Consider the following 19,882-nt stretch of genomic DNA (forward strand, 5'->3'; position numbering starts at 1 on the left):
TCAATCTTAACCGAAGATAGTGAATTTTGAATTTATATATGCTTAATTTGTGTTATATCGGAAAGAACATTATCGCGAGCGAAATGTACATATATATCGGATGAAAATCATCGGAGCAGCGTGGTGGAATACTCTCCAAGCTTTCTCCTCAAAAGGAAAGCAGATCTAAGCCGAGTAAACATATAATACTAACACAGTGTAACTTGTTAAATAATATGTCAAATATATTTCTCCTTAAGTTTGAATAAAATATAATATTTAATAGTATTAATCGAACATTCTATTTGTCTTTTGGCTCATGACCCCGTCCCGTTTACGAAGGCAGAGCGTTCGAGAATTTCAATTTAGGAGAAGAATGCGCCGACATAACGTGTGGCCCGAGATATTTTGATAGGACATGTTCTCCGTGAATAAATCTCTTTTAACATATTAAAAGTTTTAAACGGTTTTGTTTAATACGAGTTAAGGGCGAACCTTAATAACTATAAGTAGGTAATACTCGTAAATGTTCCGCATCAAATGCTAACACTGATTAATTTATATTTATAGCACGTTTTGATTTATTACAGCGATTACGAAATATTCGGTAAGACTGAAAGAAATCTTCGCCGGGCGGATATTTATAATTTGATTTAGCTATTTAATATATAAATATTATATAAAATACATTCTTATTGTCTTACTTGTTCGAGTGTGACTCTCTTGGGGATATTTTTATCAAAGTAGGAATACTCACTGTTGCGTCACAATATATTTACAACAATATTATGTATATTCACAGTAGCATTGATCACTTTGATAAAATTAGTGATAATCATTGTATGTGCACAAGAAGTAAGGATAAGCTTATAACGCTAAGTTTCCGACTCCGCAAAGTCAATAAATCATTCTTGGGGCAAGGTATCCGTTTCTATAATAAAATTCCGCAGTCATTTTTAACTTTGCCTTTTCATAATTTCAAATAATTTGTAAAAAAATACATTGGTAAAGAAGGCATATTATTCGATACAAGATTATATAGATGCTAAAAAAGCGTGGAGTTAATGCTTGTTGACTTCCAGACAGGATATATAACATACATATATAATTGTATTTAAATAACATGACTGTATTTTTGGATGTCGAAAAAGAGTAACTACTGAGTTTCTTGCCGGTTCTTCTTGGTAGAATCTACATTCCGAACCGTTGGTAGCTTTACTTAATATAGTTTGTTAAATGTAATTTCAAAAGTGTTTGTAAAAGCCTACATGAATAAAGTATATTTTGATTTGATTTGTGATTCATAAATTCTATTGAGGTAAATTTTGTAAATTTATTTGTTTTGTTCGATAAGCGGTATACTCTGACACAAAGGTTGAAATCTAGAATATTACAATTGACAACTAGTTTGAAATATATTCATTTTTATTCATAAAAAATATTTCCTTTGTATTTGGTTATTGTAACAAAAAATATAAGTTAAATTTTCTTGGGGTGCAAAATTAAGTATATTTATTTGTATTGAAACATTTATTAATTAATTTAAATTGTTTAAATGGTAATTTTCAATCTGAATTAAAACAAATATTAACAAAGGAATCATATTAATCAAAACAAGATTATGTTAGACACTTAAATTCGCAAATAAATTACATTTTATATTGTTGATGTTCTTGAAAAACTAATTACCTACTCAAGCTAATTTTACGATAGTACGCGAAACGGCGATTAGTCGTAGATCGTAGTTTAGTTTACATTACAAGCATGTTCAAATAATTTAAAGTAGTCTTGAAAGCGATTAACACAATGTAAGGATATCGTTGGAATATACAATCATTTTCAATTTTAATTTACATAAATAAATATAAACAATTTAATTTCGTCTCCCACGAAAATAATTATGGAAAAGACCCTCTATTATTGATAATGCTAACAATTTCAGAATTCTTTAAAGCTAAGACGAGGGAAGCATTCTTGAATTTTAATATATTGACTTCGTATCGAGTATATACAGTTATGTCTTTAAGGATAGTCTCGTGGAATTTTCAATTTGATCACGGTATGCGACCACACTGAAGGAAAGGCTGAGATCTGCATTTGGGAACGAACCACAAAATGGGTAAGAATTCAATTTAGAACAGCTATTTTGTGTAAAGATCAAGTTTAATAGCTAAACCGTTTTCACACGAAGGCAGGGTCATTTAGTACACACAGTCATAATATTATGTGAAGTATCTTAGCTTACATATATATTAATCTTGTAAATGATTTAACATTTGCAGAACTTGTCTGAGCCGAGGTGGCCCTGCGGTTAGAACGCGTGCCTCTTGACCGACGATTGTGGGTTCAAAACCAGGCAAGCACCACTGAATTTTCATGTGCTTAATTTGTGTTTATAATTCATCGTGCTCGGCGGTGAAGGACAACAACGTCAGGAAACCTGCATGTGCTTTCAAAGAAATTCTGAAATTATGAAAACCAATCTAGCATCGTGGTGGAAATAGCTCCACACCTTCTCCTCAAAGGGAGAGCAAACCCAGCCCAGCAGTGGGAAATTTACAAGCTGTAGAACTTGTCTACTTGTATAAAATACATTATTAAAAATATAAGATTTTATTTTTCTCAAGTACGAGTGATATGGATGGACGGACACAAATCATATTTTTACCAATTATTATGTTTTGAAATAGAATATCATGTAGTATTTGTTAATAAAATTAAATGTGAAAGAAAAGCCTTATTATAAGTCCAAGAGAGAAAGAGAAAAACAGAGAGAGAGAGACAGAGAGATGGTATTGTCATTAGCGCTTATGCGTGCAAAATTTCGCAATCGGTTTGACCAGCTTATAATTCAATTGGAAGATTTGACCTAAACATACCAATCGTTATGGATAAACGAAAACTTGTTCAAATTAAACACATATAAACATAATGTCTCCTTACACACACATTGTAATAAAATTAATACCGACTCAGAAATTCGACATCGGTGTATACTCATATACTCGGTTATTATATTCCAGGAACCAATCGTTTTATTAACCCACACAGTTATATAATTGACTCTTACGTTTAAATATTGATAGTGTGAAACAGTACTATTCAATCATATTCATGCATACTTATCCATTTCTAGCCTACGGATCTGTAAGTGCCAATAATATATTCCGAATTACGGCAGAAAATTCTACTATGCAACTGAGACCAAGGAGAATATAGCCACCGAGTATTAAACGTTTCGTTTCGTGAATAGAAAACAATGTATAAAAATATAAATTAGCTACCGACATGTTAAGATAAGCCTGTTTTCATAAGCCATATCATTCATCCATCGCGTTCATTACGACAATAAACTCCCGAATGTATTTACAAGGGATCACTCCATGAATAAATTTCGTCAACGAAAAGTTCGGTGCGTGAAATAGCGGTGGCAACTTAGGCAAAGCTTAAATAAACATTTATGAGTTCCTCTTCGTTTTGAATATTCACCCATAATTGCATTTTTTATTACATAATTGTTTTGGAAGAAAATTAATTTTCAAACATAAACTGTGGTCACTGTCGCGCAGTAGTGAAACATTTAAATTTTTGGAAATTGTAATGATTTATAATTAAGGAAAAAAAATTATTAATAAGTTGTTAATTAAAATAAAAATATAGAGTTTTTTTTTATAAATAATTATATAATATTATGCGATAGAGTATAAACGTCTAGAGTTAAATATTAATATTAATGATATAATGAAGGCTAGAAGGGATCACATCGATAGTATTCTATAGGAAACGTAAATAACAAATTTAGCCAATCGCATAAAATGTTAACAAGAAATTTATAGCTTCGGAAATCATTTTCAAAAAAATATATTGTGAGAATTATTATGTTTTCTTAGAATACAAACTTTCGCTTTACATTTAATAGTATTAAAGTGTTTGTTGTGACGCTAGTAAAGTTGACAAAAAAATGTTTGATGTGTTTTACGACTTACCAAATTTTTTCCATCAACCGTACGTTTGTTTTCTTTAAATTTTACTAACGTTTGTCAATCCTGTAACGGATTTTACATCACATAAAACCGGTTGTCACAGTTCGAATTTTATTAAGGCTATAAACTTAAGTGAACAGATAAGACAAAAAGGTTACGATGTAGTTTATTGTGGTTTTGTGTTATTCGTATATAACACAATGTTAAATCTGATATGATTGTTTTATTTATTTTAAAAATTCCCGTTTTAGGAGACATGGTATGTTTAACTGTAATACAGTACATAATATGATCTGCATATTTTCAGGAATACGTATTTATAATTTTAGATGTGATAACTTGGGTGGGTAAACCGCTTCGTTACGTAACGCGTTACGGCCCCAGTTTATCTGGCTTCCCTTTCTCTTACGCATACGACAGCGGTAGGCAGGCTCTTCCTCTCTCAGTCTAACCCACAACGCTAGCCGTATTTCGGACAGTTCAAGCTATCACTTCTTCCGAGAAGCACTAGTATTTTTTTATGAGATAGGTGATCACCACCTTTTATAGACATTGGTGCTATAAGATTTTTTAACCATTCCTTACATCGCAAATGCACCACCAACTTTGTGAAATAAGTTGTTAGGTCCATTATGCCTGTAGTTACACTGACTCACTCAACCTTCAAACCAGAATACATCTATACAAAATATTGCTAAGTGGCGATGAAATATATGATGAGTGGCTGGTACCTACAACAACTGAAGAGTATTTTTACCGCGCTTGTTTCAATGTCTATGTGTCCGTTGAGGTCCCAATATCCGAAGCGAAACATTTAGTAAATTATATGTTTAATAATGAACACATAGCTAAAATATGTATGGGGAAATATGTAATGTTCCCCAAATAGGATGCTCTAATAAATGTCTCTAAATGCTCTCTCGGTAATAATTTTGCGCCACTCAATTTCACCAAAAATATGTATGTCCTAACTGAAATTGAAATGTATAATTTCCATATCTAGACATTTTCATATCTAAATTGTACAATTTTTAAAAATACATTGATTCATTTTCTTTACTAAATACTTAAGAATACGGTATAATTATTTTGTTTTCTGAATAACTAACCAAATATTTAGTTTTGATGAACATTATTAATTATTATTCGTTAGAAAAGTGACTACTATCTAATTATGCTGTCTGTTCACGCATTGCATATATATAATTTATCATTATTCGAATTGTAATTAGTTATCTGTGCCAAAAAAATAAACAGTACGAAAACAATGAAAGTCATAACAACAACTATTAAATACATACAATTTATTTATGTAGTAGCTCCTCTAAATCTGTCTTAGTTTTATCCACGTACAGACAAAATAGTCTAGTGACACGTTACGGATAGAACGGAGGTAATTAAAAACGTGACCGTCGTCACTTGTCGTAGACAACTCTAGGGTTTTATCTTCTTTGCACACCACTCGTTTCATGGCATGTTTAAAAACAAACTTTTACGCTCGGTTTAGAATTTCGAATTTCGAAGGGATTATTATATTTCAACGATATAATAAATAAAATGTCATTTTATTCATGAATTCTCGACGCGTTTCAATGCAAGCTAGTGATAACAAAACAATAATAATAATAGTAGTTTTATATCGATCAGCGTGCTAAGCAATGATTGTAAACGTCACTGTCCTGTACTATGATAAACATGTTCGATCTGAAAAACATACGTTGATTTAACGATCATTGTTCTTTTCACGGCTATTAGATAATAACTTTTTTTTAATGTAATAGGTAGGGAGGCAAATGGGCCACCCGATGTTAAATGGTCACCACTGCCTATAGACATCGGCGCTGTTCGAAATATTAACCAACCCTTACTTCCCCAGTGCACCACCAACCTTGGGAACTAAGATATTATGTTCCTATTGCCTGTAGTTACACTGGCTCACTTACCCTTCAAACCGGAACACAACAATGCCATGTATTGCTGCTTGGCGACAGAATATCTGATGAGTGGGTGGTACCTACCCAGGCGGGCTTGCACGAAGCCCAACCACCAAGCAAAACCAACCAACACTCTCGCAGAATGTTGGTTGGTTTTGCATTTTGTATCTAACAAAATACAGAGTTGGTAGAGACGGCAGTTATAGTAAAGAGAACTCAGTCTGTAATCTTGATAGATGATAATATTTTCTTATATTTGATGTTATTATCCGTTTTATGTTACAACGTCGAGACATCCGAGTATTTAGAGCACGTAATTTTAGGAACAAGATTGCGCGTTCAAACCTGTCTAAGCATTGAGTTTTCATGTTGCGACCGTGAAGGAAAAAATCGTGAGGAGACCTGCATGCGGCGAACGAAATTCTGATAGATGTGTATCTTATCAATATCAAGCAGTGGAATTTTTACTTCATCTTACATATTGTCACTTGTGATTTCGCTCGCGTTATAGGGATTAGTATAAATTAGCCTATGTCATGTTCATTGGGGCTCCAGCTCGGTTCATATTAAATTTAATCAGATTCGGTTTAATGGTTTGGCGTTGAAAGACTAGACAGTTATTCACTTTATAATATTAGTCCCTATGGATATACAATTACATACTCGTATACATAATTTCAATTGTAAGAATTGAAGAAGCGAAATGAAAGATTAAAATAATAATAACGTTTTAATTAGATTTATATGCGAGGATCTAAATTTTATGTCGTTAAATAAATATTATTTTATGATTTTATTGTAACAAAATCGAGATTTATATTTTCATTTGATTCAAGAGCTATTGTCATGCAAAAATATCGTGTCATTAAAAATTATGTCTTTAACACATTTATTAATTTATTTAACATTAATTATTAAGTACTAATTAATAATCGCTGTCTCGAAAATTATGATATACTTAAAATATAAATGGAATAAAATTTAACAGCATTTTTTACATTAATATTAACAGCCTGTAAATTTTCTGCCACGCTGCTCCAATGCGGGTTGGTGGAATACACATATGGCAAAATTTTGAAATTAGACATGTACAGGTTTTCTCACGATGTCTTCCTTCACCGCCGAGCACCAGATGAATTATAAACACAAATTAGGGACATGAAAATTCAGTGGTGCCTGGGCTTGAACCCGAAATCATCGGTTAAGATGCACGCGTTCTAACCATTGGGCCATCTCGGCTCGGCTTTAACAGCACTTACTTGAAAAACTAAAATTGTTCAATTAAAATTTATTAATTTCAATAAATAATATTATGCTAAAGTAACTCCGTTTGTCTGTCTATTGCTCTTTCACCGTAAAACTGTTTGTCCTAACTATGAACCCACAGTCAAAACCACCAAGTCTAGAAAGCTGATATTTGGAAAATAGGTTTAGTTTATAACTACAGTTACTAGGCTACATTGGCTAAGTAAAAATTTTGCAAATTTATAATTTAAATAATATTTAACAAGCAAATACTATGGCGTTTTACCCTTTATAGAATCCTGAAATGTTATCAATACAGATTAATCAAAGATATTTTTTTTAGATTAGTACGAGATTGGCAGTTTATTAGCATCGCCAGTGTCAAGCGACATTGACATTGACAAGGAGGAAGACTCAGGGAAGTCAGTCAGCGGTGATTATCGACTCGGTGAATGAATCGGTGGAAAGAGAATTCAGGAATCTCTCGAGACTATCCACGAAATTAGCCGTACATTGTTTGGTCATCCAATGTACACAGGGTATTTTTTTTAAAAAAATCTAAATTTATTTTTGTTACGTTGTAGCATTGCTAATGTATTGCGCTATATCATAAATGAAATTAACATTAGCAGCCTGTAAATTTCCCACTGCTGGGCTAAGGCCTCATCTCCCTTTGAGGAGAAGGTTTGGAGCATATTCCACCACGCTGCTCCAATGCGGGTTAATGGAATATACATGTGGTAGAATTTCGTTTAAATTAGACACATGCTAATTTCCTCATGATGTTTTCCTTCACCGCCGAGCACGAGATGAATTATAAATACAAATTAAGCACATGAAAATTCAGTGGTGCTTGCCTGGGCTTGAACCCGAAATCATCGGTTAAGATGCACGTGTCAGATTAAGTAAGAAATAAATAAATAATTAGACAATTACAAACAAGGCTTACACTATGTATTGTATGTTTTAATCAATTCTGTAATAATAATAATTTAATTTAAGTTATTTTTGAATTGTGTTGATAACATTGATATTAAATAAGAGGGTACTTTGACTTTTCTGTTCATTATTGTGAGTCACGTGATTTGTAGTGAGACTTGTATAAGTGATGGAAGCTCGGTACAGAATACTTTACGTTTACTTTTCACTTGATCCTGGACCAGCAAGCTGCTGCTAACATTTAAGGTACGATATAATTTTGTGATATAATATAATTGTTATTGCTTGTTAAATTATTGATGAATATATGAATTGTCTTTTTGCAATTATCAATATACAAAGTTAGTATTATATATATACAAAGTTAGTACAATTGTATTTAACTAAAATGACTTTTTTTTTGGATATTGAAAAAGAGTTGAAAAAAACTACTGAGTTTCTTGCCGGTTCTTCTCGGTAGAATCTACATTCCGAACCGGTGGTAGCTTTACTTTAAATAGTTGGTTAAATGACGATTCAAAAGTGCTTGTAAAAGCCTACTTGAATAAAGTATATTTTGATTAAGGTAATTGGTTTTATTGCAATTATTATTTGATACAATATTACGTTTACTACAGCTATTATAATGACTAAATAAATATTTGTGTTTCATATATAATCTTTTATTGTTTTATAACCTTAAATATAATAAAATAATAAAGAAATAGAAATTATTCTTAAAATATCCTGACATAATGTATTGACTCTCTATAAAAAAATCTAACACACGCGTTCTAACCACTGGGCTATCTCGGTTCGATAATCAATGACATGGGTAATAAATGACATTATATCTTTTATTATTAAATTAAATTCACGCTCGACAATCAATAGTCTTTTAAAGCGGCTGAAACTGCGACACACAGCTACATATATGTCTTCTACGAAACACGCTATGTTTTGTGCTATATTTTTGTATATTGTTGTAGTAGTTTTGTTCAGTTTGGCATTACAAAAATTTTCTTCGTCTCATTTATTACTTACTATATTAAAAAAAAAAAGTAACAATATTGTCTTCATAAAAATAATGGTTCGAGAATAGCTTTTACTAACATAAATCTTATTGTTTTAGTAACTACTATCCTTCTATAAAATAGCTTATAGCTCGAGGGGAGAGCTTTAAATAGACCTCTCACTTTAAAGGCAGACTTTAGCGGGAATAAGGCATTAAAGCAACAGACTAACGCAAAATATGTTGTTATGAGGCGTCGAGGCGCAAAACTATTTTCCGGATTATTTGTGTAACTCCGAGGCTTCCCTCGAAGTTGTTAAGAAATTAAAAAAAAATATATAATCGCGCTTGAAATTTTAAAAGGCGCTCATTCCACTCTGAAGGTAAATCTTAAATACTTTGCTCCTTAAGTAAACATGCAGTATCTGTTCTATCATTAAGGTATTCATATTTTTATGAATAGTTTTTAAGTTCTATATTAACTAACTTAATATATTCGTTCTTGTTATTGACGTTGCGTAATACTTATAACAACTCAGTTAAAGTATTTAATATGTACTTTAACTCTCATAAAATTGAAATCGTTCATTAATATACTGTATACTACGATATTACTTTTACAGCGTAATATTTAGCTGGACAGACAGATGGACCACTTGATAAGCGCCAATATACATTTGCATCGTAAGAATACTTTGACTTTATTTAAATTGAGCTTACAATCATGGGAACTAAGATAACTATGATGTTATGGTTCTTGTGTTTGTAGCTACACTAGGTAACGCTCCCTTCCAACCTTAACAGAACTTATACTTAGCATTGCTGTTTATCAGAATATTTGATGTGGTGGGACCTTACCGGATGGATTTACACAAAGCCCTACCACCGAGTAAACTTAACTGACAACCAGTAAGTTTCGAATTGCTGGGCAAAATTCTCCTTGGCCGCGCGGATTAATACTTTGTATGGGAGAGTATCATTTAATACAGGCATAATATCCTCATGATGTTCTCAAATGACGACCTCCGTGGTCGAGTAGTGTGTACACCGGTTTTCATGGGTACGCCACTCCGAGGTCCCGGGTTCGATTCCCAACCGAGTCGATGTAGAAAAAGTTCATTAGTTTTCTATGCTGTCTTGGGTCTGGGTGTATGTGGTACCGTCGTTACTTCTGATTTCCATAACACAAGTGCTTTAGCTACTGACATTGGGATCAGAGTAATGTATGTGATGTTGTCCAATATTTATTTATTTATTTATTATTTAAATGTCACACGAGATAATACATATAAATTGAACACACAAAAACTGGAGAACTAATATTTAGGCGCTATAGTCACTAAGCATTCACGGTTCGTCTACAAGATTTAATCAAGCGAGAAAATAAAAATACACATAGCTTATTTATATAGAGTCAGAGAAGTAAATTTGTGTTGTGAATTTATTTAAAAATAACTAATTAATTTATCGCTCTCACTATTGATAAAACAGATTTAGATTGCAATTTATCATTTAATATTTCAATAATGTTAGTTGAATGTTTTATTATAATTATTACATTTTAATATACAGATACTGAATTTTTTTTATTCACGCAAAGCACAAATATTAGTTAAAAAAAATATTAAATATAATTGAGAGAATTAATTGTTACTATATTAGTAATTCACCAGACACGATGGATGTTAGTTAATAAATTTAAAAAGATAAATGGATATCGTATAAGTTCTCTGACAACTTGCTTACGATGTCCGAATCAAACAATAAAAAAAAAATCCAAGCAAAAGTGCAGAATACTGTATGACATTTGAATATAAAATTTTTACTTCTTCATTCTTTATTAAACCATCGAATCTCGAAATGCGCTCTGCAAATATTTTCAAAAACATTTATGTCTCCGAGTATAAAAATATCATTTACAATTCCAGCAGAAGCAGACTTATATCCTTTGTTTTTGAAATGAATCACGAACTCGAAATCGATTCTTATTTTATTTATTTACGTTCTCGATAATCAAACTTGTACGATCTTTCGACTAGAAATAGGAAAGAATTGTAAAGTGTTATTTTTATGAAAAGTTACGTAATTATATTAAACTCGCGATGCGCCGTGACTTTCATTTCATTTGAAATCAAAATTTTTTGCACTGACAAATTCTTGACTTCTTTTTAGTAATATGAAATTATTTTCACATCCAAACATTTTGACTTATAAAAATCTAATACGGTTTGGCTTCAAAACTGTGGATCAACTATTTAATGAAGATTTTCCATTCAATGTGTTCTTTAAACGTCCACTAAACATTCAGCGTTGTATGTAATTTCATATCAAACTATCATTGGTAATTATTTGATTAATTCATATTGTAAAACGTCAAACGCTAAAAATAAAATGTAGGTATATCGACCTGACTCACATGCGTGTTTCAAGCTATTATATACCGTAAAACGTTTTCAATAAAGTTTTAAAAACTTTATTGGCATTGGAAAACATGTCAAACATATTTCGATTTCTTTTTCAGGGACACCAAAATGCTGGATGATAACAATTTGATTACAAAATAAGTGAAAACATTATAGCTAATAATAATAGTGTTGCGAACTCATGTATGTATAGAAAGTATATTAAATAAATAGTAGATATATGAGGGAAAGCCAATATTATAAATAATTTTACAAAAGAATATATGAAATTAACTTGTACATACATCCCTTACGGAAGGCATTCCTTGGTGTTTAAAAAAATGAACAATTGGACTCCATTTCACCAAGCTGCTTAAATCTGTCGAAATAGTCCAATACAATTAGATTTAATATTCTATGTACACAAACCTCCATGTGTATATAAAATTTTCACAAATATAAAATAACATACGTCTTCATTTTAATAAAATATAAGCCCTTATTTGATAAAATTATGCGTTGACACTTTTGCCACTAGACGCTGATTGCCTAAAGAGATTTAATTCTGAAATGCACTCGTAGAAATCTCTCATTCTGTCGCCGCACCATGTCAAGAGGGCAATAAATAAAATAGCTCCCCTTTCCCTCTTTTACATAAAAACGCGTCCCACCAGCAATCTGCATGTTTATGAGTAAATATTCTATAAACAAGTCGGGAGGCAATACGGCTCATGGTATATGGAGGAGTAATATTTTGAATTGCATGCAAATAAGATAACAACTATAAATATTCGCATTGTTTCTACATTTTCCTTATTTCAGTTTCCCTTCATGAGGTCATTGAACTGACTATTTTTACAATACAGCGTTTTATGTTAAAATTCTGAAATATTTTATAGCAAGTATAACTTTAATTCAACGCAATGTTCCTGCGTTATCCGCTAGGGAAGGATGGTTCATCAGATATGTCCAAACAAAACGGCTCATTGACTTTCTGATTAATTGCGAGTAAAGCCGCAGTGACATTCTGACGAAGAAAAATATGCAGGAATTTTCTAATTGGTTCCGTCAAAGAATAAAGAAGTATTTTGAATTTTCGTTACGGATTTTCATAAAAATGAAATACGCCAAAGGCACGTACTAATTACAACATTTGCATAGGAAATCTGTACACTGTATCATGGACGGTATTATCAGTGGCATCACGTAGATACTTGCTTGGTTATTTATTTAAATAACCCGAGTGTGTCGTGTTTCACATAGGCGTAAGTAGGGATTTTGTAAAAAGGTGGTAATAAGGTATGCAAGCCCTTTTTCCTTTGTCGGCCACTTGCTTACAACGTGAGCGGAATCTTCACGAGTCCACGCGAGATTTCTAGACTCGCAATACCAGGAATTCCTTCGCAGCCATATTAAACGAATTCGCAAGAATATAAATGCGTACGTTCTAAAAGCATTTGCCTTATACCTTTGTTTATGATGGCACTTCGCTCGTAATTCAAATTGAGTGAGGGTGATGTACGAATTCTCGAAATTATACGAGGCTTATTATAGACAGTCAAATTTGTATCATAGCGTAAAGGTAAGGGCGGGCGTACACGGGCGGGGTCGAATGGCCGCATCATTGTGCGGACCAGCCGCGGGCGCGCGATTACAATGCCAGCGCTGTGACATTTTCGCTAATGGTTTCAGGGGTAGGCACAATAAAACGACAATACGACGCGAGATAAGGTGGCAAGTGAAAATTTTACAACGAGATTAATTTAATTCCGTCAGTCGCGGTGTACGCTCGGCCGAGCTAGTGTAACGGACTATACTATACTATTTACATATATACGTGAAAATGAATTATTGATATTTTAATACATTTTCTTTTCTTTAAAACATAACATCGGTCGCAGCGCCATCTACCGGATTCAATATAAGCCGTCCGTAGACCCAATTAAGCACATATTAAAATTTAATCAAAATTGGTCGAGTTGTATATATATATAGAAACATATAAACATACATACAAATAAATTCATGAGATTGTATAATAAATGTATAATATATAACATACAATATACATGGAATAGTAAAGAATATTAAAAGGAATGATATTAAACACGCTTTTTTTTCATACGTTTTTGGTGAAATCGTTCGTGTATTAGCGAAGAAAATGACGTGCAGCTTTTTGAGGAAAAATCTCGGCGCCAGCTTTTTTCCATACAAAATTCTATAGATTTCAGGTTGACCCGCGCCGAATGTCATACTCGTTGCGGCGCATATATAGGGGCATGATGTTTGACAGCTCGGTTCAATTTAGACGCGTGGAGTGATGCACTCGCCGCATCGGCCGCGTGCAATAATGCATATCAAATTACATAATTAGAAATGATACTAGGCGGTGCAGCTGTGCGGGTTATACTGCGAGGCTGCTAGCTGTGGTTGATTATTCTGAAATATGGGAGTGGCGCAGATCCGTGTGTCGGTGTAGTGCCTACTCATATAACAATGGTGGATCCATGGCAAAATATAATTATAATACAAATGATTATTACAAATGACATACAAATTATTATTTCATATGAATGAGTGTTCTCAATGAGACATCATATTTATTATATAAAAGCTATATAAAGAAGGTCGCGGTTTACCTCGAATAAAATATAATAATGAAATTTATATGATATAGAAACGGTTTGATGGTAGCCGTCTTGCGAAAATATCTAATTACAAATAAGTATGTACGGGGTGATACATACTGATAATAGAGGGTTACCTCGACGACTATTAATTATGAAATTTAGATCAAGTATATTAACAAATAGCAATAAGGCTATAAATAATGATTGAACTTCCTTCAATAATAATTAATTTGTTTAAAATAACTAAACTTATTGCTTGTCAACTTTGTCTTCCATGTTGCAGATTCTTGTGAACCGTAAGCGAAGCAAGTTGTAGCTATATTATATTGTAAAACTGTGACGATCGACGGACACAAGTTCGTATAGCGGTCGAAATCAACACTCTTCATCTAAAACTGTCGATCGACGTACGTAAGTTCGTAAAGCGGTCGTTATAAAACTCTTTAAATTTTATCAGTAAACAGATTCAAGTTTGGTATAACTGTTTGGTACGATCACGACGACAACGATCTAATGATGTTGATGTTTTAAGTTTTTTATTGTTAAATAACAAAACCTTTATAATATATTTGTAGTATGGACATGCAAAATGATTGCGCACGAGTACTGTACTGAATATACTGATTCCTACGCGGTAATCTATGAGTTTCATTGAATATTATTGCGTCCCGTGCCCCTCAAATGTTTTTCTTTTTCTTTTTTTCAAGTTGATACTGTCATTGCGTGGCTACAAGGGAGACAGCTGAAAATCAGCAGAGGGATAAAAATCTCTCATAGCCTGAGCTGTCTCCTTTTGACTGCACACAAGTGTCATATTAATTATATTTAATTATTTTTTCTTTATTATTATATTGTTTTTATATCCATTTTTGTATATATATATTTTTTTTCTTTATATGTGTGTATGTCAATAAATGTTTTTTCTTTCTTCTTTCTTTCTTTCTATTATTCCACTATGTTTGGAATCATTACTTATTATCTTACGATAAAACGACACTCTGCGACAGTGGATATAGCAACGAATAACGTTTTGCTTGCATTAGGCCGCCTGATGGTCGTGCACTTGAACTGGTATGAGAAACAGTGATTTAATGCAATGATAATCCAGGGTTTAACCCATTTACTACAGATTTCCTCAGCTATGACTGATTGACTATTTATGGGACTTTGATCCTTATTATTATTATTGTGGCATTGGCTACTTTATAAACACCGCAGTTATGACTGTGAAACCCACTGGACCACGGTTAAGTTTATTAATCGTCGATTTAAATAACGTAGTTATTACTGTACTATTCACTGGACTAGGGTCTAGTTTATTTATAAGACTATTAGTCTTTATACACCTCAGTTACGGCTGTGATACTTGCTGGACTTTAGTTCTAGTTCATATATTATTTAACAAAGTGTTGGCACACTATAAAATTGCACTTCTCATGTTCGAGGAAGGTTCGCCGATCTATGGTTGGAATCTACAGTTGATGGCGGGCGCGGGGCCATTTCAACCTCCTCCCCCTCTTATATTTTTCAAAACAGTTAAATATATAAAGATGGGTAGGAGCGACATCCTTCAGCTACTCGTAAGAGGTGTTAAAGGAAATGGGACCGATATCTCATACATTCGGTTATTATTATTCAAATTAATTAAACAAAATATTTATATTAAAATCACATTTAAAAGATAAACCTGGTTTTATTTGACTCCTCTATAGTCGATTGAACTTATAATCTCTGACGCTCTAAAAGAACACGAGTATACACAAAATCAACGTTATATGGATCCTAACTAACTAGACGAAATCACGAGCCAAACCGATATTTAAATATAAACGTAAAATTATATTTTAACTAAGATAGGCAGGGAATAGTTACACTAGGCAGAAGCTTTTCAATCCTTATATATGTATATACTTTAAATATATTTTGTTTCGAAATCAATATAAAAAATATTATAAATCAAATATTCAAATCAGTAAAAGTAATAAATTTCCTGTCTTATGGTAATCCATAAGGGACTTTTGATGAGTAGAATAAAAAACGATTTTTGTAAGGACGAAGCTATCATGCGTGTTTTAAGCGATCTGATGTTTTGACCGTATACCGTTTTTCAATGAGGACTTCAAGCAGCCAGCGCTTTGAGTTCTGAAAGGGTTCATCCATGTTACTCTGCCGCTTTTATATTTTTATCAACGTCGAATGAATCGCTTTAAAAATGGCTAAATATTCATTTGCAAATGTCTCGTTCAACGTATTGTATTTATTCAGATTTTTTTATTTTTTTACTTAAAGTAAGCAATACAAATGTTTTCATAATATCTATCTACACAAGTTTTTTACGTTTACTAAAGTTGTTCTTTATTTTACTTTTAAATTTAGTTATCTAGGATATAAGCCCCTAGTAATGAGTCACTCGGTGGTAGGGCTTTGTGCAAGCCCGTCTGGGTAGTTACCATCCACTCATATATTCTACCACCAAACAGTAGTCCTCAGTATTATTGTAACTACAGGCACAAAGGACATAACATATTCGTTCCCAAGATTAGTGGCGCTGGCGCATTGGCGATATAAGAAATGGTAATATATTTTACAGTGTCATTGTCTATGGGCGATGGTGACCACTTACCATCAGGTGTCTCATACACTTAATATACACATATCGACAAATGTTAATGTTGCGTAACTACAACTATAATATAGTTATTCATTGTGTAACAAATAGTGAAATGAAAAACATGTGTCAAGGCACCCCTGATTGGAACGATATTGTTCCTTATGATATATTTAAAAGATGAAATAAATAACCAGTTTTTGAAAGAGATAAAAAGACCAGAAATATATTGTTACTAAAAATCCTTTGTGAATCAAATAAATAACAAAATATTAATTTAAACAAAACCGTATATGAAAGAAAGAGACGGAAAACGACGATTTGTGCCAGTTCGCTCTACTGTGAGCCGCGTAAAAGAATTTCGTTCCAAAAACATAATATTGCTTAGATAGTATTCTTGAAGGTTCAGACAAGGCACCTTTAATGTTATTTTTCTGAATGTATTTGTTCTTTTAAATATTAACATTTTTTGTTTTTGGATTTCTCAAATCTGATGGAAAAAAAGAACCTTTATAAGATCACTTTCATGTCTGTCCGTCAGTAACAGTTTGCTTGCTCGGAATCTATTCGGAAAGGTGTTCAAATTTATACAGACTATGTTTAGCCAATCAACAACGTGTAACGAAAATAAACGATTTATGATTTTAAATGTTAATTTACTTTATAATTTTTTTACTTTATTAATTTTTTATTTACGAGAGCCGATATGGACCAGTGGTTAGAAAGCGTGCGTCTTAACCGATCAAGGCAGGCAAGCACCACTGAATTTTCATGTGCTTAATCTGTGTTGCACATGGTGGATGAGAATCTGCCTAGTGTATTCACTAACCCAGATTGAAGCAGCGTGGTGATACAAGCTCATCTACCATTTCAAAAGGTAGAGGTGGCCTTAGCCCTGTAGTGGGATGTTAACAGTCTGTTACTTTTAATAATCTACATGTACTTAACTTTAAAATTAACCAGATTTAGGAAAATTCTTGTCCCTTATCATAACAAGAGTGATCTCTAACATGCAATCTCGAGTGTAGTGAGATTACACTTACGTAGAAGTGTAGTTGCAAATGTATATCAGATGCGATAGTAATTATCGTTACTAGTGATACTTATGAATAATTGAAATAATTAGCGTATGTATAATGCCAATCCTTAATGAATGCCAATGGCTTTATAATGATAAAATTGAGAGACGAATGACAAACTTTTTTATATATATTAATAGTAAAAAGTAAAAGTAGAACCAGTGAAGGTCCCGCTGTTTGGCAAAAGTCTTTTCTCCTCATAAGAAAAAAAAAAGATTACTTTTCTTATGTATGAATAAGATGTAAAATATGGCCCTATTTTTTATAAATATATGTATTTCAAATTATATAATTCAGTGCTATACTGAACTGTTACTATTTGTGTTTCAATCGCAAAAAGTAAAGTTTTTCTTTCCGGCTTATTATTAAAGAAAATAATTACATTTATTAATTAATTTTCTTTGCCTTGCTTTTCCGGACTCCGACTCAAATACGGAGTAATTAGTTGATTTAAGTATTTAAATAATAAAAATAATGTATTGTATTGTTTTTTAAAATATTTTCTTCGACGTAATTGAAAATCTTCTTTTTGAAGCTTAATAAGTTTTTAATTTAGACGTAGGCGTATTTTCGAAAGTTACTTTTATCGGAACAAAGATCTTTGACGCGGCTTATAATAGAGTGAACTGGTAGAATTCGTCACGTAAGGAAAAAGTTTTATGTTCCTCCAAGTAACATTTCGCTCTCTTTCTTTTTTTTTCTGTCTCTTTCTTATAAGCGGTGTTATATTTATTGAAACATATTTTTGTTTGTGTTTTATTTTACATTTTTATTTATTTTTTAATAACAATTATGTTACCTGTATTTGAATTATTCTCAAATGTTGTCAAGTTAATTAATTGCGTCTATCATTTAATGTATACAGACGACCTATGTGGTCGAGTAGTGTGTACACCGGTTTCCATGGTACGCCACTCCGAGGTCCCGGGTTCGATTCCCGGCCGAGTGTAGAAAAAGTTCATTAGTTTTATATGTTGTCTTGGGTCTGGGTGTTTGTGGTACGTTTACGTCTAATTTTCGATAACACAAGTGCTTTAGCTACTTACATTGGGATCAGAGTAATGTATGTGATGTTGTCCAATATTTATTTATTATTATTTAATGTATATGTTACTGTAAAAAAATCTTAGGTTTTACTGGAAAATCTTAAGATTTACCTTAGTTCGAGCTTTTACAGTAACATATATAGTGAACGAAACTTCGTTCCAACCGGATACCCACGACGCTTATGTTATAGTTATTTTAAAATAAAATAAATTAATAATAAGGCAGCAATAGTGACGAATAAAATAGTATTCAAAAGTTTTTTATTTTTTTTTTATTTTAATCATATATCTGATATGTTATCCGTTTCATTGTTGTAATATATTGATAATCTGTATGATGTTAATTCAAAGTTCCTGCATGTTAAATCAGCTAAAGGAAGTAGAGATTAATTTTTTTGAGTCTCATCTCCATCATGAGGTTTAAAAATCTGGTTTGAGTCGATAACTGTTAACATTCTTTTTTCAAATTTAAATAATAACAAAAACAAATCAACTGAATTATTCTCGTCCTTGTTTGTAATCAGGTAACACTAATTCACATTGAATCCAGAATACAAGTGAAGTTGGAAGTGAATAAGTTAAAAACTCACAATATGACTTAGTTGCAAAACAAGCACGCGTCCATTAAAGTAAATATTTTTAATTTAACTTGACAACTGACGGTTTGCCGCCTCATATCATATAAACCGTTGCCGCTATAATCTTTTGTGTGAATGTTTTTATAACCGCGCAAACGAGCCGTGTATTGTCATAAAGTAGAAATTCACGCAAACGCTGTGAAAGCTTGCACTTTGTTAGATGAAAACTGCAAAACTCTGGATGGACTACACAAATGTCGTAAATGTACGGTACTGTATTATTTGGCAATCTCGCTGTTGCATTTACATTTAGTGTGGGCAAAACGCTATCTGCAAAAACGTGGTGCGTCGCTTTATAAAGCGTTAAAAGTTTTTAATTTTTTTTTTTTATATATATTTTCTCGTATAATTATATCAAGCGAACGACATTTTTATATACGTGACAGCTGTAATGACACCGTGACAGCC

The 19,882-nt window shown here is 32.3% G+C and overlaps 1 protein-coding gene across 2 annotated transcripts in view; it reads right to left on the reverse strand.

Annotated features, from left to right (window-relative positions):
* The window catches only part of LOC113398923 (lachesin-like), a 108,637-nt gene that overhangs the window by 69,416 nt on the left and 19,339 nt on the right, over positions 1-19,882 (reverse strand). The gene's annotated exons all lie outside the window — the stretch shown is intronic.

Source organism: Vanessa tameamea, chromosome 2 (genome assembly GCF_037043105.1).
Source record: "Vanessa tameamea isolate UH-Manoa-2023 chromosome 2, ilVanTame1 primary haplotype, whole genome shotgun sequence".
Classification (NCBI taxonomy): Eukaryota; Metazoa; Arthropoda; class Insecta; order Lepidoptera; family Nymphalidae; genus Vanessa; species Vanessa tameamea.